Consider the following 20313-nt stretch of genomic DNA (forward strand, 5'->3'; position numbering starts at 1 on the left):
ACTAATTCCCTCCACTTAGGCTAATCATCCTTGATTTGGTACTTGCCTTTATCTTCTATCTATAAACGAATAAAAAAACATCCAGAAGCTCTGGTACCAGTTGTTGGGGAAAACAGGGATGTCACGACAGATGAATTGCAGCGTAAAACTTCCCGTTCTATTTGTGAATCGAGGAGAAGAAAAAAACCGCAAAGCAAACAATGGAATTCATCAAGCACAATCAGGAACACACGATTGATGTGGAAACCACTTCAACATGATGGGAAAAACTACAAGACAAACTCCAAGAGAAATCCAATAAAATGATAAGAGGGATACAATGTCTTTCTTGTAAAGTTGTAAGCCCAATAATTCCCACCCTTGGCATTTCCTTCTTGTTGTGATGATTCCAAGCACAAGTGATTTTGGTTCAATATTGTGTTTCTATGTTTTAAGTTGTAGATCTTGCTATTTCAAATCTATATGTTTTGGTGTCTCCACACCAAAACTAGCTGAATTAGTGAAAATTTTGAAGCTTTCGCTCGTTTACTCTGCATCACCCATCCTTTCCCTTCAATGCCTTAGCAAGGCCCTGTTGAACTAGGGTGTCCTTCACCCTCATCTGCCATAGGGTGAAACTGCCCTTTCTGTCAAACTTGCTGACGTTTAATTGCGTAGAACTCGATTTTATCACCATCTCATATTACTTCGTACTTCTCGGTATAGCGCTCCACGTCGAACGAGAATCTCTTCGACAATATTTCTACCCTTCGACGATCACTATAACCACTATCAAATAACAACTTCCATGATTATTCCACCCGGACACAACGACCACTCCAACCCAAGCTTTGATACCACTTGTTGAGAAAATCCTCCAGGTAAATCATTCAGATCGTGCACAAATTAAACGAAAAAGTAAAACAAGAAACAACCCACAAGATGAACACCACGAATTTACGTCGTTCAGCCAAGCCTATGTCCAAGGGCAAGAAACACGATCTTCCACTATGAGAAATACAATATACAAGGATTACAATGGATTAAACCCAAATCCTATAAATCCGCAACCCTTTCCTTGCTTCACTGAAACAAAGACCATACACAAGAGTGTAACTTGAGAGAAAACACCCAAGAAGAAACCCGAAGAGGAACCAAGAAGAAACCCAAAGGAGAAATCCACTTTCTCCTTGTCTCTTACTCTTAACCTCTTGCTCTCTTTCTTTCTCTTTTCTTGGGTAGCCTACACACCCAAGCCTCTTGCCGCCAACACTTGTGTAGCCGCACACACACATAAGAGAAATCCATGAGCCTTTATACTTAGGTTTTTCAAAAACCTAAAAATGTTTCTTTCTATTTTGCCTTCCTATTCACTGTGGGAAACAAGGCAACTTTCCCAACAAAGGGCTGAGTTGGATAAGGCTAACTATAGGACTTCTTGAGCAAACAAGTGGGATAGAAGGACTAGTTTCAGGCCACAATTATAGGGGTTTCTAACAGTGCTAAAAATAATGGAATATGGATAAGTGCTTGGGAGATATAGGGAGGGCATGGTGAGGGGAAGATGAAGCAAAAATGGCTGCTTCAATGGTGGATTTGCCGTTGGAATCCAAGCGGTTGTAATCGGATGGAGGAAGAAGAAAGAAAACACTAAACATGTTGTGTTTTTCCTCTTTGTTCCAAGGACGAAGATGGTGACAGACAAGGAATTCAATTCCTAAAATAAAACTCAACTTTTATTCATAAACTCAGCCCATCCAAAACGTTTACAGTGGTATATTTATAGACTTGTGATTGGCTTCGTAATCCTACTAAAATAAGGAAACAAAAGAAAAGAAAACTCCTAGAATATCTCAACCTAATATTTATCCAATCCAAACTTTCTGAAAACTAATCTAATATCTAGAACTCCTAAATTATCTCTAATAACAAATTTGTCCAATGCAAAGCAAATTAAAATCCTAGCTAAACAAAAACAAAGGCTATTTAAGCCAATGGAAAATTCCTAAATAAAATTAAAAACTAAAACAAGTAAATTTGGTCCTTAGTGAAGGAGGACCGTTGATTATAGTGTTGTCTGATAACTTGGTGAAATTGCATTGATTGGCCTCGGAAAAACATGATCTGCCAACTTCTCGGGCTCAATCATTGATTCGAGAGATCAATTTCAGGATCCGACGGTTTGAAATTACTTGACCATCGATTTCATATGTGCAGCCTATGAACGGTGTAGATGCACCTGCATCATACCCCCTTTCTTGAAAAAAACTCGACCATGAGTTTAGATCAAGAATTATGTTGGCGTAGGGAATACCGATCGGGGTGGTTAAATCCGATGTGTGCTTCTCTCCTATTTCGAATTAAAGTCCTTTCCAACCGATCAAGTATTTCCATCGGGCGATTAGTCTCACATGTGTGTGCGAGCAATGGGAGTTGAATTTGTTGGAAATCATAGCCTCACTATAGTCATTGATCTTGGATAGTTGAGGCAGAAAATATCCTCCTATAGATTCAATAAGAAGGGTGGGATCATTGAGGCAGGGTGGAAAATCCGGGTTCACCATTGGAGTGAACATGGCCTCACCTATATCTTCTTTGTCATCTACAGCTTTGTCATCTTGTGCATGTGTTTCCTCACTTTCGTTCCTCTCATCTTCCTCTTGAATTTCTTTTTCATCAAAGGAATCATCAAGGATTTCATCATCTTTCGACTGTGATGAACCATCCTCTTCAAAATCGATCGGAGCATGGCTAAGTCTCGAGCAAAGGTTGTCAAGTTGTTTACTCATCTCCATTTGCATATGATTCATCTCATGTAGGCTCTTAAGCATAATCTTCATCATCTCTGCTGAATCTAATCCCTTGGGAGGATATAGGGCGAGTCGACGATCTTCTCGGCTTCCGGTGCTTGTTGTAGTGGTACATACAAGTAGATCTGGAGAGCTTTGGTCTAATGGGCTTTCCCAAGATTCCTTCGTCGATATCCGTCATGTGCGAACATCTTTAAGAAAATATCACATACCTCGTCCCATCTCATAAAAGGAGGATCTCCCAGCTAGCGTCGCCCTTGTTCCATACAACGCCACACGTACTCGGCATCACCAACAACAGTATCTCTGGCATAATGGATCATCTCTTGGTGGCTTAGACCATAACGTACATGACAAGCTTCGATGGCATTGACCCAATCAACACAAGGGCGTGCGTCGTAGCCATAGAAGTTTGGTATTCCAAGACTTCACGCCATACAATAGGGAATCATCGGATAAGTGAGCTCTGTGTGTTCCCAAGATTACAAGAAGATGAAATTCTTGTTCTTTGGGCTCTGATACCAAATGATGAGATGGCGATCGCGGAAGGGACCACACTGATACCAAATAATGAGATGACGCTCGTGGAAGGAAACGCTCTGATACCAAATGATGAGATGGCGCTCGCAAAAGGGAACGCTTTGATACCAAATGGCATAGGGGTGGATTAGCGGAAGCTTTGATACTGATTTGGGAGGAAATGGTTATTTAAATTAGTTCAGTTATTAGGATGATCAATAAGGATTAATAGGTTATGGTGGGATTCAAGGGTTTAAAATAGTGTTGAATATGCTTTTGGAATCTTGATTATTTTCTAGGTCAAGAAGGGTCTCAGTTGGGGTATTGAAACGGTTGACAGGCAAGGATTTCGTGGGGTATAAAGTGGATGAAAAGGGAGTGAAACTAGAATATGGGTTGGCTAGTTGATGGCTAATCGTATGGGTTTCTATTAGATGGTCTTATGTGGGTGATTAACAAGGCTATTGTTGGGACTTTGGGTGAGAGAAACAAATGTTGGAAAGTTTCTAAAAGTCTAGAGTTTCTAAACTTGATAGAATCCCTAAAAGACAAGGATTACTATGTTTAGGCTTGCTAATTTGAGTGTGGCCTTGCATGTTTAGAAACCTTTCATGTTCATAGGTTTATATCTTAACTTTGGAAACGTTTGGTGAAGGAAACTAAGCTCAAATATCACTTTCTATTTAGAGTTTAATTGCCAAACGAATTTGGGCACTTTAGGAAAGCTATATGGGAGCTTTTGCCTATAAAAGAGACCCTTGGTTCCTCTTGCCACACATCACAACACTAGAAGTCATTGAGAGAGAGAGAGAGAGTTCACTTTTGAGAGGTTTCCCATAGACCTATTTGTGTGCAAGGTAAGAGAAGAACAAGGGGTGTTTCTAGGCCTTCATTGTGCTTAGAAAAGATCGAAGACTCGTTGGATTACACGCGCTCAAGCATAAGCCATGGTGAAAGGTACATCAAACCCATCTAATTAGATTCAAGTTTTTCTTTGATTTTCATTGCCCAAGATCCAAAGGGATCATTAAGTTAGTGTTTAGAATAACATTTGGTATCAAAGCGATGGTTATAGGCTTTGGAATCAAAGAAAAATCGAGATTGGATTAAAATATACCAAATTTGCGCCTCGCCGGAAAAGTAATTCCGGCTGGAGAGTGGTGAACTTCTCCGGTAATCAGCCGGTACCTTCTTGTTCCTCTCCGACCAAAGATCCATTCCCTAGATTTCACAAGGATCCGACGGTCATAGAGGAAGATATTTGCCTCCAAAGTCAATGGCAATTTGGTAAATAAACCAGAAAGTTGCAAGTTTAAAAGAGGGGAAGACGACCATGAACCGTACTTTTAAAAATTTTCAACACTAGTTGGTAATTATGAAAGTTTTAAAGTAGTATCATTGAATTGTAATTTTTTAAGAAACTACCAAAGGTTGGTAGTTTCATAAACTTTACATCACAAAAGGGAAAATAAAACTTTTTAAAAAAGGTATCGGCATCACCGCGCCCGCCCTCTGTGACAAACAGAAGGGGGGTGAATTATCTTCAAAGGAGGCAAACTACAGGAGTGAATTATCCGAGACCAGAATCTTTCCGGGGGCCGGTTCGGCCTTCTCCCAGTCGGTTCTTGGCAAACCGAAACCAGTTGCATGACCCTCTAGGTCTCCGCTATCTTTGGTAAAAAAATTTATGGCAGTAGCATTTCATTTTCTACAAAATCTGAAAATTTTGGCATATTTGGGTTCCCATACAACAAGTTATTTGGGCTCATTTTTTGGAAAACATTTACAAGATAGGACTATTCCTAAGGTTTTCCGGCGTTCCGGATCCATTGGCATAGGTTTCGAAGCCATCTGAGGATCGGGTCTTATAGCTCATGTGTAAATGTGCTTGTGGGCCTCCATTTGTAAGTAGGTTTTGGACCCTTTACAGTTGCAGTTTTCTGTTTCTCACAATTGATACTTGTTTGGTCTGTCTTAGACGAATTAGTTGCAGAAAATATCTTTTTGTGATATGCATGTTTAGTTTACTTTTATGCACCCAAACACATATTGTGGATGTTTTATATGCCCCTACTTGATCTTTTAACCCTTTTGATTCCTCGATCTTAAGGTTTTGAGGCTGTAGACACCCCCATTTTGTTCCACTTTAATTAACATAGAAGTTAGTGTTTTTCTATCGATTTTCTAGTGTTTTCCATTTTTGTGTCCATCTTTACATTTTCTCGATCTTTTCGGTTATTTTCACCATGCTTTGCATTTTTCCGTCTGTGTTGGGAAGGTTAATTCACAAGAATTCACACAAGAGAGAATTTGGACCCATTTGGTGGACCCGAATTGAACATTTTGATCAAGCTAATGTATCCTGCATTGTTTGAATTCATTTTGATCTAAGCAAATAAAATTGCTTTCCATGGGAAATCCGGCCAAAGAATGGGCTTAGCATTTTGTGGTGGGATTTAAAATCATGTGACTCACTAAATATGTGTGGGGCCCACCCAAAGCGATTCAATTTTATTCTTCTGAGTTCATGATTAAAAGTTTTGAAATCCAATGAAAAAGATTTGTAGGACACAACCACCCGTGTTCTGACCCACCAATTAAGCAATGCTGAATCATCCTATGGAGGGGATTTGAAGGGTGTGATTTACTTATATTGAGGTATTTTATTTGAACGCTTCGGATCATTCTGTGAGGCTAATTTTGGGGACATGATTTGTTTATGCCGCAGCCCATAAAATAGAGAGTTCGGATCGTCCTATGGCAGCAAGTTGTAGAGCGCAACCGATTTACACTTCAACCCATTTATGTTTCGGTCCATCCATTGGGTAGTGGGATCATCTTATGGAAAAGATTTAGCAGGCATGAACCATTTACATTGTGGCCCAATCAAATGTACAGTTTATATCATCTATGGTGAGGGGAGTACAACATTAAGGTCGAAATATGGGCCCAACATACGGAAATGATATTTTGGGACGCAATCTTGATGGCCCATTAAGTAGATGGCTAAGATCAATTTTGGAAATAAATAGGGGAAGCATAATGTATTTGCAGCCCATCGAAATGGATGATTTGGCTCAGCCAACAAATGGAATGGTTTGGATCATTTCAAGAGCCAAAGTTGAAGCTTGCAAGGTTACGTTTTTTTTTAATGGTAGGGACCATTTTTTTAAAAAAAAAGTTTGGGTTACCTCAAGAGGCACAACCGTCACCCTCGATCTCTCTTCTCACTTCTTAAAAGAGATGGTTTGGATTATCTATAGGGGAGTGCAAGTTAATTTAAGTTTGGCACGTTAAAATGGATGGTTTAGATTATGGTACTAACTCTCTCTTTCTCTTTTATGAGAAGAGTGCAATATTGCTTTGCATGGATCGGATGAGGGCATGCATTTACATGCATGTGAAGATAACAGAAGGAGTGGTAGTAATAGGAGTTGAGTTTAATAGAAAAGTGGGGCCCTCTTATATATAGATACTTGAAAGCAATTATCTTTCTAGGAGGTTGGATGATGTGTCACATAAGGAATCTTTATAAAAATAAAAAAAAAATTTAGCAACATGCTGAAACTCAGTTGATACGTGTGAGGAAATACGAGTTGCTTTGCATGGAATGTTGCCCAAATTCTCGCCCATGGGATATTGCCATTAATTATACATGCAAATAAATCAACAGAAGAATATATTTATACGTGCAAAGAGGTATTATAAGCAAGGCCAGGGACGTTTCTAAAATGATTGCCACGTGAAGATTGTAGTTTTTTTTTAGAAAAGGAAATTGCCGCCAAACAGTTTAGAGGAGTTTCTTTTTGACTTGCTAAAATAGGAGTTCATTCTTATTTTAGTTGATTTGGTTATTTTCTTCTAAAAAAAAAAACTCCAACCCGGTAAGGAGGATAAATGGAGGAGAAAAGGGACCGGATCGAACGCTCTTGGATCTTTTGGAGTCTTCCCAATTATTTGACACAACCCTCTCTCACTCTCAGAACCCTCTCTCATTAACTCTCAACTCTCGATTCTCTCCTTTCTCACAAGAATTGCAGCCCTCTCCTTTTCCTCTCATAAGTGCATGCCTCTCTCATTCTTTCTTCTTCTAGTGGAGCAAGCTCTCTTTCATCACTTCTTGATTGAACGTCGAAACGGCTCATATTTGGTGATTCTTGGGTTTTTCTAGAGCGTAAATAAGGGTGCGACAAAGCGTATACCTCGGATTTACACACCCTAGAGACAAGGAGCGCGATCAACGGTAGGTTCCTCCATTTTTGTAAGATCAAAAGTAGAAAAGCATGCTTAGGGTCATTTCTTCTTTGTTTTCTTCATGATTTTCGTAAAAGCTACCATGCATGATTTTGATGGGTCAGTTTATTTAATTATCAATTTTGGTAAAAAAATGAATCGTTATATGAGAAAATTGGGTATTTAACCGATTGGGATATCTAGTGACTTTTGAATCGTTTTTACAAAGTAAGTGTTTTAAAACCAAGGGTTTTTCACGAAGATATGTTTTCTGAGTCTTGATGTGGTTAAAACAGCACCAAAAATCTAAAAATTCCGGTAGATTTTATTTGTTTCGATGGCTCAAAAATTCGTTTAAATAATACCCGGAAATAGAATTTTGATGGTTCTAAAAATCGTTCATATAACAAAACAATTCAAAACTTAATGGAATTTGGTCCTCATTATATTTTCAATGTTTAAATATCATACAAAAATTTCAAAAGATTTGGAGTTTCTTTATTATTTTTACTGGAATTGTTTTGATAAAATCACTGATTTTCATGTATATGAAGGACATATCATTAAACGAACTCCTTAAAAGTTGAAATTTGGTAGTAAGATTAAATGACCAGTCAGAATCATATTGTAAATTTCTAGGAAATTTTGGGCATATTTTAATATTTTTTATTGATTTTTAATTTCTCCGACCAGAACATAAATATATCTGTTAAAAATAGACAATTATCGAAATAATATCTGAATGTTTTCTCATAATTTTATATTTGTCCGAGAATGGTCTAGTAAAATTTTGGTTGGATTTGAAATTAATTTTCTATATTTGTTAGTGTAATGTCATCAATCTGACCCAAAAGTGGAAAATCAATTAAAAATTGAATTTCAATCTTTAAAATCATGAACAATTAAAGCAGAATATATTTTTCAAGAATACATCATATCCTAAAATTTCTGGAACATATAACTTAATTAGCTATAGGCTTTTTTGTAAAATCATTAATCTGATCCAATTGTGATAAATTCATTTAAAAATCCAAATTAATTCAAAGCACCTTGAAAATTTTCAGAGAACTCTAACTTTTCATAATGTATTCAATCACTAAGCTATCTGAAACAGAAATCTTAGGAGTAATAGATTTCCTTTGTAAAATAACATGTTAGGATAATTTAGATGCCGAGATCGTAACCATAATCGTATACTAATTGCGATTGATCTAGCATAATTGGAGTGGGTAAATTATAGTATGTTATTGGCTCCGAGGTCCACTGTCCACGGAAATCCTGAGAAATATGCCAGGCAATAATATACTATAACTTACGTGCTAAATTATACGAGGGTCGAGAGCACGATTCCATTCCATGGTTGCGATTCAAGGCTGAAACTTGCGAACCATAGAACCTTTGGTATTCCTTAGATGTTTAGGAATTGAAAATCCTTGAAATCGAAAATCATCAAGTTCAACAAATTGACCTAACTCACTACATGTCTTTCGGAACCGTTGGATTGCGGTTTCCATCGTAAGAACCATTAGAGCCACATTTAGGAACACTTGTGTCATATTGTGTTCTAGGTTTTAGGGTGTCCTAGAATTAAGGAGTTCAGCCTCATCACGACCGATTGCTATTATTAGCAATTGAGTCATAGATCTAGTTACACTACTTATCCCTTTTCCCATAGGGCAAGCCTAGTTCCCTAGGATGTAGGTTAACCTGCATTAGTCTAAGGGACAACTTGCACTTGGATAGGATCATATAGCATCTTAGATGAAGTCTTAGGAGAATAAAAGATTCAACTTGAACTAAATAATTTCTCTTAAAACTGTTGAAACAGTCAAATCAGTCTAGATCGGTGTCCTAGATAAGTTAGGCATAATTAGCTTAGTGTAGGTGCACCGAACTACGTCGACTCTGATCCCAGTGAGGCTTGGGTACGTAGGCAGCTTGGATGCTTGATGGCATACCAATCACGAGTCGGCCCCACACACAATTGGTGAGGTTTTGTATATTAGTTTTCTTATAAATTCTTAATTAAAATATGTAGGATTTTTCTCAAATTAGCATTTTAGGAGAACTTTCACTTAGATTGAATTCAAACAAATTAAGAAAATCGAGATACACATTTAGGAATTACATTGAAATTAGATCTTAGGATGCATGTCACATAGTTCGCACATTAATATAGAGTTAAATGAGCCATTTAAAGAAATTCAAAAGAGTTAACTTTTGGAATTGAAGACCGATTATCGGGTAGGAATTGTGCATGTGGTGGTAACTCCCCATACCTTCCATTTTCGTAACGAGGTAACGAGTCTAGATTTCTGATCAATTATGGGTCCTAGATCCCACATCTAGGTGGCGACTCTGTCACTCTCTTTTGTGTGGAATTCGGATTGCCTTAGTGATCCCAAGTTTACTGAAAAGATAAATTAAATCACACCTTGCTAGGCTCGGCGGCTTACCCCTGCCCTTATGAGTACTGGGTTGCACGTTTGTTTGCACCCTATGGCTTGGTTGCTGCCTGGTTGGTTGGATAATTAAAATCAATAATAAAAAGCACACGCCATTCGCGTGGGTACGAGAGACCAAGAGAGAGCGTGACGCCTCGCGTCGCGACCCTCTCACGGGATCGGGTCCCAAAGTTTGGCGACTCTGCTGGGGACTACCTAACTTCATTAAAATTCCAAAGGATAACTCATTTGAATTGATTTTAATTGGCTCATGAAAACTCTATCTTATATGCTTGGTGGATTAGTTTGTTTACTTTCTCATCACATAATACTCAAACTTAATCTAATAAAACCTGAAGACATCATAGATTGCGCAAACTTATTGCACACACTTACATCACTTGCATCTAAACCCCTTCATCTCACATGCACACACATCCTATTTTAGGAACCCGGAGTGTTATCTAGCATGGTTGACCGGGATTTCATCACCTGGTGCCTCTGTGCTAGAGAAGCATTCCACTCTTAGCGTAGTACCTTTATGATGCGTAAACAGATTTCTTGTTCACGTACTGATACGTCGGACACTAGTACAGTATATTGAGCACGGATTCGCGCTAAGGGAACTCTTGGCCTTACCCCTAGATTAACCAACACATGCATATAGTATACAAACACACGTGCATCACGTGTGTAAGCCTAGCTTAGGATATCCTACCCATTTGTGTCTAGATTAGGCCGTAGTCCATCTTCCAATGGCTACGATCGGTCCTTCGGTACACAAACAAAGTCATGAGTCGAGATCCTCTCTCCACTCCGTTAGATTAGGATTAGGATTGATGCCTTCAGGTAACCCTTGTCAAAATGTAAAAAGATTAAAAAAACTTTCCCTTTGAGGTTAGGATATAAATTCCATCTTTCCTAAGATCTCATAGGATTAGTTATTCTTGATCTACCCGTTGAAAGTAATCTTATGTAATCTCATCTAATCTTTTGATCAGGTGTCTTTCATTCATATGAATCGATCATGTCTTCATACTTTCTTTAAACTGGCAAGAACTTGTCCCAATCTCATGTTTATGTAATCTTGATCCTTCTTGTATCCCTTCTCTTGGCTTACAGGCACCATGTCTACTCGTAAAATCCTCGATTGGATCCGTGGTACATTAAAGGAATCACACATCTATGCCATAAGTGAGCAAGAGAAAAATCTCTTTGGCTACATAGCAACCATTAAGCTCGATTGGGGATTACTCTATGCCGCATCAGAGTGTTGGGATCCCGATCATCATGTCTTCCTTTTTTGCAACCAAGAAATGTGTCCCACTTTTAAAGAATGGTGTGCCTTGTTGGAATATCATGTGGATGGCCCTCTGGTGAAGCCATCCTGTGTGCCGGATTATCGTCATTTGTTCCTTCGCTTAATGAATAATCCAGATGAATCGATGGACCCTTTCATAAAAGGCCAAGAAGTGTCCATGCAACAGCTGATCGACACTTACCCTCCTATTGGACACATTGGCGCTGTTGATATTCAAAGGCCCGACGTCGCGCTTTGAGATTCTGCTCATTTGCTAGGTTCCTCACTGTCTAGCCTTCTCGCTTCGCGTCAGCTGTTCTTTTAGATCTCGTTGATCAAATGGATCGTGGCGCCAATCCAATTCCTACTATACTTGCAAAAACCTTCAATGGGTTAGATGATATGGCTCACCTTCGTGCTAGCTCGGATCCAAGTCATTATGTTCGCTCTTTCAATGGGTCCTTCTCAGGATGTCCTGCATTGCTCCAAGTGTGGTTGTGCCACAAGCTAAAAATTGCAGCTCCTGTCCACTTTGATCATACATTGTATACCTTTAGCGAATGGCGTCATGATGTTTCCTTTGATTACAAAAATGATTGGGTTGACTGGTTAAATTCTCGCCAACAAGATCAGATTCGTTGGCAAATTCCTGGAATCCAAGAAGTTGTCTTCAACACTAGAGAAGCTAACTACGTTCGCCTTCTTGATCTTAAAAAGAGTTCCTTTTATGTTCCTGCCAGGATTCTACGTCAGTATGGAAGGGAGCAATCTATTGTGCCTCCCCTTCGTCATTTTTATCCGCCTGAGGATCTCAAGCCCAAGATCGTCAGAGCCGTTTCATCTGCTTGGGATGTCAAAATCATCAAACCTTTAAAGGTGTCAGTTGAGGAAGATTATAGTCCGAAGAAAAAGTCTAGAAAGAATGTTTAGTCTTTTTAGTCTTGTCAGTGTATCTGTGATTTAATAAGAGTGAACCATGTACTCAAGCTTTAATGATTGATCAATAAAGTTCATCTTTCTCTCTCATTATCCTAGTCTATGTATGTATCATTGTCAGCTTCCTTCTATGATTTTAAAATATGTCTTTCAAATATTTCAGGGCAGTAACACCATAGCTAAGCCTACTACTCCTTGGGTTCGGATTTTTTCACGATTGGAGAGGAAATCTGTCTCTCCACCACCTTCTCTGAGGACCCCGTCATCTGCTTCTTTCTCACCCTCATCCTCGCCAATGGCAGAAAACCAAGATAATCCTACACCCGTTGCTGTTACCGATACTCTCACCTTAATTCTCCAGCAACTTCAAGAGCTCAAAGAGGAGAACCGAGTTATCAAGGCTCAGCTTTCTGAGGTCGTCGTCTTCCAACGATAAAGGGCCTATGCACCATACAGCTACTTCAGCAGCACCTGTCCAGCCAGTGTTCATCTCTATCCCTGATAAAACCGAAGAAGAATTAGAAAGTCTTACCAAGGAAGTTCAAGACATCCAGCTTCAGGACCAGGGTGGTTTCAACCCAAGTGATCTTACATTGTTTCTAGAAATCTGTCTCCCTGCCAATTTTCAAATGCCGAATTTTGATAAATATGATGGTGTTGGTTGTCCAATCACCCATTTACAGATGTTTACCATCATGTGTCATCCTCAAGGCTTATCTCCTGAGCAAATGGCTCAACTGTTCCCTGTTTCACTTACTAAAGTTTCTAGGAGATGGTTCATGGTCCTAGACAAAATCCGTTATAAGACATGGAAGGACATCGGTGAACAATTCATCAAGCAATTCAAATATGATAATGGGACGGAAATCACTTGAAAGGATTTAGAGAGAACCAAGCAAGACTCGAGGGAATCTTTTCTAACCTTTGTGAAAAGATGGAGGAGACTAGCAGCCCAGATGACGGAGCGCCCTTCTGAGGAAGAGCAGGTTCAAATAATCATGAAAAATATTTCCCCCCAACTCCAGTATCACATGTCTTTACAGTATTATCAGGATTTCAAACATTTCATCGTGGCAGGCACCCAAATAGAAGAGGCTATGGCTCAAGGTGTATTCAACCGTAGTAACCCAAACACCAGGGATTTCAAAAAGTCTCCCCCAGCCCAAGTTAGTAATATTTCTCGTTCCAATGCTCAGTCATCTAGGTCCCAAGAACCTCTAGTGATGGACTATGCCCAACCCGCAGCAGCACCTCGACAACGAACCCAGGTAGAATTTACCCCTCTTCCTATTCCATCTTCAGAGGTACTAAAGCAGTGTCTTGCCTCAGGTCGCATAACCCTACCTGCCATCCGGCCTCCCCCCAATCCTCTACCTGCAAATTGGCGAGCTGACCAACACTGTGAGTATCACAGGGGTCCTGGTCATCTTACTGACAACTGCATTGCCTTGAAATTTAGAATTCAGAAACCCATTGATGAAAAAGGCATTGCATTCCAGCCAAGACCCAATGTTACCCAAAACCCGCTACCTGGTCATGCCAATCCTCCTGCTGCCGTTAATGCCATAACCATAGGAGATTCTGAGTTTGACCCTCTCACCCTCATCTGTGCCTTAGAACCCGTTTCTGAACCTCAAATCATCTTCTGTGATGAGTCATACCTAAGCGAGTCTGTATCTCCCTTGGTGATCACCTTTGAGCCATAAGTTCCTCAAGTTATTACTTATGACGAGCCGGAGCTAGATGAGGTCAGACATGTTACAAGGGGAGGAAGGATCTTCAAACCTGCGGAACTGAGAGTCGAAAATCCAGGGGCATTGGCTCGAGGAGAAGAACCGCAATATGTGAAAGACCCAGATTATGAGGTTGTGCAGCAGTTGAAGAAAACTCAGGCTGTTATATCTGTTTGGGGATTATTGATAGCATTAAAGAAACACAAGGAAGTTGTGTTAAAGGAATTGAATACTACACAGATATCCTCAGAAATATCTCCAGAGCAACTGGCTGAAGTTGTTGCTCTAACCCAGGCCGCCAGAGTCATTAGTTTCTCAGATCAGGAGCTGCCTCCCAAGGTCGGAATCATGCTAGAGCTCTTCATGTCACTATTCTCTGTGAAGGCAAGAAAGTACCATCTGTGTTAGTAGATAACGGATCTGCGTTGAATGTGTGTCCGTTGAGAACTGTCATTACCTTGGGTTTCGGCCCCACTGATTTTGCCGAATCAACCCTTGGGATCCTCGCATATGAGAACGCCCGCAGAAATGTAGTCGGGGTCCTTACTACCAAGATTGTTGTAGGTGGTCAAGAATTTGAAGTTGAGTTTCAGGTTATTGACATCAAGTCCTCGTTTAATATGCTTCTGGGACGTCCCTGGTTGCATAAGGAAGGTGCTGTTGCTTCAACCCTTCATCAAAATTTGAAGTTCATCAAAGATGGAAAGTTGATCACTATCAGAAGTGACAGAGAGCCAGAAATAGGACAAATAACAGGAGAAACTCTAATCCTCCCAGTTGCAAAAGCAGAAGACTACAACTTGAATGGTTTCATGTTCGACGTTGCTGCTATTTCCTATGAAGAGGCCTCTCAGGAGGAGTTGTGTTTACCTTTTGCCATCAGTCCTGTGGCTGCCAAGATAATGAGAAAAATGAATTACTTTCCTGGCATGAATTTGGGCCGTGATCCAAGCAAGGCGTCTCACTAGCGCCCAATCAAAGCAAACCATGGAACTTTCGGTTTCGGATATGTACCTGCTGAGGAAGAGGAAGAAGCCATGGAAGAATTGTTGAAATTGAGGGAAGAAATCCGCCGCAGCAGAGGGGTACTCCCAATGGCTCCATAGTCCTTATCAATGAATAGTCACTTTGTCAAAGAAGGCGAGACTTCACCATACTATGGGTTTTACGAGCCATGGTATGACTCGGTGACGGGAATCATGATACCTAGTTTGGAAATATTTAGTGGCCTTGCTCTCCCAGAAACAGAACTGTCGGTGCATTATGTTGAGAAAACTGTTGAGGACTGGTTAGTCTACCTTGAGCCAGATATGTTGGGGTCCTTGTTTGAAGAAGATGAGCCTGATGTTGCTTGGCAAGAGTTGCCAGTTTTAGACCATTCTGAACAACAAGAAGATACAGACCGTGAAGATGTGCTAGTAGCGGCTATTCAGAGCAATTCTACCTTTACTGAACCTTAGAGTCAGATTGCACCTGCAACAGAAAATCTTTCAAACTGGAGTTCTAATGTTTTTCCTAGTTATCTTATTGCTAAGTCGAGTCCAGTCAAGTCTGTTAAGTCTGTGTCGATGCCTAGTCCAGGCGAATCATTTTCTGATTTTATTTTCAATGAGAATCCTGAGCCTGTTCAGGATGAGTCCGATGATGATGATGTAATTTTTTTTAAGTCAATGAAATTTGATTCTCAGTATGTCTTTGTGTTTGCTTCTGACTTTAATAATGATAACACTCCCTCCTCAGACGAGGAAGAAGGGATTGACGAAACTCCCCTTGAGTCGCAGCATATGCTCAAACAAGAGGAGGAGCGCCGAGCCCAGCCTCTTAAAGATGAAATCGAAATTATAAACATCGGAACAGAAGATTTAATACAGGAAATACGAATTGGAAATACTCTATCTCCTGAAGAGCGCGATGAATTAATAAACCTACTTAGGGAATATAAAGAAGTTTTTGCCTGGTCCTACAAAGATATGCCCGGGTTGAGCAAAGACATTGTTCAGCAGAAGCTACCTTTGTTACTAGGAATTAAACCTAAAAAGCAGAAGCTAAGGAGAATGAAGCCCGAGTGGGTCTTGAAAATAGAGGAAGAGGTTACTAAGCAGTTGAATGCTGGGTTTCTGCAAGTAGTGGAATACCCAGAATGGCTCGCAAACATAGTACCTGTACCAAAGAAAGATGGGAAGGTGAGAATGTGTGTAGATTTCAGGGATTTGAACAAGGCAAGTCCAAAAGATGATTTTCCTCTACCACACATCGATATCCTGGTAGACAATACGGCCGGGCATGAATTCCTATCTTTCATGGATGGTTTCTCTGGTTACAATCAAATTAAAATGGCACCCGAGGACATGAGTAAGACCTCGTTCATTACACAATGGGGGACCTATTGCTATCGGGTAATGCCATTTGGTCTTAAGAATGCCGGTGCGACATACCAAAGAGCAGCTACAGCCTTACTCCATGACATGATACATAGAGAAGTCGAAGTTTATATCGATGATATGATTGTAAAAGCCAAGGAAAGGAGGGATCATATCCCGAACCTTAAGAAGTTCTTTGAAAGAATACTCAAATACTAGCTTCGCCTGAATCCTAGCAAGTGTGTATTCGGGGTTACCTCTGGTAAGTTGTTAGGATTCATGGTGAGCCAAAGGGGCATAGAGGTAGATCCTCAGAAGATTAAGGCTATCCAGGAGATGCCGTCGCCTAAACCCGAGAAGGAAATTTGTGGATTCCTAGGAAGCATACAGTTCCTAAGACGATTCATTGCTCATCTTACATCAACTTGTGGACCTATCTTTAAGCTCTTAAAGAAAAATACTTCCAAAGAATGGACAGAGGAATGTCAACAGGCCTTTGAGAAGATAAAGCAAAGTTTGTCTGAACCACCGATAGTAGCACCAGTAATACCGGGACATCCATTGCTGCTTTACTTGTCAGTAACAAAAACCACCATGGGTTGTATGTTAGCACAGCAAGATCCAGAAACCAAACATGAAAATGCTGTATATTATCTTAGTAAGAAGATGTTGGAGTATGAACAGAAGTACACTGTCCTAGAAAAAACCTGCTTAGCTTTGGTTTGGGCTACTCAGCGACTCAGGCATTATCTCTTATCACATAAGGTTCTGCTTTTGTCAAGGATGGATCCTCTGAAGTATCTTTTTGAAAAACCAACCCTGACAGGCAAGACGGCCAGATGGTTATTGTTGTTATCTGAGTTCGACATCAGCCTTTCAAGCCGATGTTCCCAGATGAAGAGATCATGATGGTAGAAGATGAATATCCAGAAACTGGTTGGACCCTCTATTTTGATGGTGCAGCAAACCAAACAGGGCAAGGAGTAGGGGCATTGCTTGTGTCACCTCGAAATGAGCATGTTCCCCTTGCCGTTAAGTTACAATTTAATTGCACCAACAATATGGCAGAGTATGAAGCATGCATTGTTGGGCTTGAGGCCGCATTGGCCTTAGGCATAGAGAATCTTGACGTATATGGAGATTCGAAATTAATCATTTGCCAGACTCAAGGAGAGTGGAGAACCAGAGAAGAAAAGCTACAGTCATATCATGAATATTTGGATGTTCTTGTTCAACAATTCCGGTGCATCACTTTCAGTTATTTACCAAGATTGAAGACTAGATTCGCCGATGCCTTAGCAACGTTAGCATCTATGATTGACATACCTCACAATATGAAGATGAGACCCATCACGGTTCAGGAGCAATGGGCTCCTGCATATGTTGATGCTATAGAAATAACTGCAAGATGTCCTGATGGTAAGCCATGGTACACAAACATAAAGAACTACATCTCAGGCCATGAGCATCCCGACGAGGCCTCGAATAAAGAAAGGAGGACTTTGTAGAGATTGGCGCCTAATTTTGTCATTTGTGGAGGAGAGTTATATCGACGGTCTTTCGACGGAATTCAACTCTTATGTGTCACTGAAGATCAAGCAGAAGAAATTCTCGAAGATATTCATGAAGGGGTGTGTGGACCTCATATGAATGGAAAGATGTTGGCAAGGAAGATCCTACGTCTGGGGTACTATTGGCCAACGTTGGAAGCAGATTGTCACACGTTTGTGAAGAAATGCTATAAATGTCAAATACATGCAAATCTTATCCATGTACCACCCACCGAATTGCATTCTCTTACTTCTCCTTGGCCGTTTTCGGTGTGGAGAATTAACATTATTGGCAAGATTTCTCCCAAATCGTCTAATGGTCACGAGTACATACTCGTTGCGATTGACTACTTCACCAAGTGGGTTGAGGCCGCTTCTTACGCAAAGCTTACATCCGCATCAGTTGCTAAATTCATACGCACCAATATCATATGCATATATGGGATTCCCCATGAACTTACCTCAGATAATGGATCTCATTTCAAGAAGGAAGTAATCACTCTTTGCCAAGAGTTCAAGATTAAGCATCATAAATCCTCACCTTATCGGCCGCAGACAAATGAAGCGGTAAAAGCTGCAAACAAAAATGTCAAGACTATCATTAGCAAAATGTCAAGACTATCATTGGTCGGATAAGCTATCGTACGCCTTGTGGGCTTACAGAACATCAATTAGAACTTCAACTGGGGCAACCCCTTATTCTCTTCTTTATGGGATGGAAGTAGTGCTACCAGTTGAGATCCGTGTACCCTCGCTCCGAGTGTTAACTGAGGCTAAGTTGCCAAAAAATGAATGGGCAGATGCCAGATATAAAGAGTTGAACATGCTAGATGAGAAGAGGTTAAAGGCGCTTTACCATGTACAGGGTTACCAGCGCAGAATAGCCCGAGCTTTTAATAAAAAGGTTAAGATCAAAGATTTAGAAGAAGGCAATCTTGTTCTGAAAGAGAACCGAGCGCCAGTGTTTGACCCAAGGGGCAAGTTCAAACTGAATTGGTCAGGACCATACATTGTGGACCAAATCTTACCAGGAAAAGCCGTCAAGCTCCGTAATTTAAATGGAGAAATATTACCAGAACCAACAAACCTTGATCAACTCAAGAGGTTCTATGCTTGAACACCATAAGGCCGTCTTTTGGCCGAATAAATCCCAAATTCATAGCCCAAAATAAATAAATATATATATATATAACCTTTTGCAAACCCTTTTGAGCTTAAGTAACATTTTCTTTCGAAAACCCAATATACTAGGGGCATCCGCCCTGAACTACGCAAGACCTAATCCCTACACTGGGGTACGTAGGCAACTCGGTCAAAATGAGTTCGGTCATGATAAAAGAAAAATTCATGCAATCTGCAAAGAAAAGAAAATCAATTTACCTTCAAACTAGGGGCATTCGCCCTGAACTACGCACGACCTGATTCCTAACCTGGGATACGTAGGCAACCTGTTCACAGGTTCGGTCAAAATTCTTGTAAAACCTTAAGCCATTCTTTGAAAAGCCCTACCTCACCTATAAAGTCCTTTTGGTGTTCGAGTAAAAAAAATGATGAAAAAAAAGAAAAAAGAGAAAAAGAAAAAGAAATGGAGCTTGAAGATCCGCTAGATTGAAAACCTGAAAAGGCTATCTAGGCAGAATTTAGGATCATTCCCCTGCTAAGTTGAAAACCTGAAAGGGCGGCTTAGGCAAAAGTTAAGGGGGTGGCCTGCTGAGTCGAAAACTTGAAAAGGAGATTCAGGCAAAAGTTTGATCGAGCGGTCCGCCAAGTTGAAAACCCAAAAAAAAAGGGGACTTGGTCGTGGTAAGATTGGGTTCACGCCAGAAGAATTACTTTGATCTCTAAAAATCACAGTATATCAGGCAAAGCTAATAACAACGATTCCTGAAATTAGGGGCATTAATTTCTAGCAATCAGAAAGTTGATAGAAAGATATATGAAGTATTACTGTCTTAAAAATAAGTGAAGATGTTTATCAATGGAGAAACATTCTTTAAAAGAGGCTAGCCTAACCCAAAAGAAAGTACTGATAAGTCAGAAGCATCACAGGATTACTTGAGTAATATTTCTTACTTCGTCATTTTATTGCAAGTACCTGTGGTTTTTAATTGTTTAGAAACAAAAATTACGAATTCTATTTTAAGAATTGTTGTAGGGTGCAATCACTCTGAAAATAGATTCATTAACAGGTTCTAAGAAACTTGGAAAAGGCAAGACTGTCATGAATGGCGAAAAATCTTTGAAGAATGATCTCTGGTCAATGAATAGAATAAAGTTAAAATGCCTCAAGCTAGGGTAGGTTTCTAATGAAGTGGCATCTCATATTCAAGCATTGAAAGTCTTTTACTACATGGTGTTATTAAATCCTTTGCTTCCAAAGTTATTAAATGGAGATTTCGATTTCATTTTTCTGATAATCTCTGTCAAAACTCAAATTATCATATCTCTC

General features: G+C 40.0%; 1 protein-coding gene across 1 annotated transcript in view; it reads left to right on the plus strand.

Moving 5' to 3' along the window:
- Nucleotides 1–20313, plus strand: part of LOC143852457 (cysteine-rich receptor-like protein kinase 10) — a 66152-nt gene that overhangs the window by 14747 nt on the left and 31092 nt on the right. The window lies entirely within an intron of this gene.

This window comes from Tasmannia lanceolata, unplaced genomic scaffold (assembly GCF_043159265.1).
Source record: "Tasmannia lanceolata isolate RefF3 unplaced genomic scaffold, GAP_Taslan_0.1 ptg000019l, whole genome shotgun sequence".
NCBI lineage: Eukaryota > Viridiplantae > Streptophyta > Magnoliopsida > Canellales > Winteraceae > Tasmannia > Tasmannia lanceolata.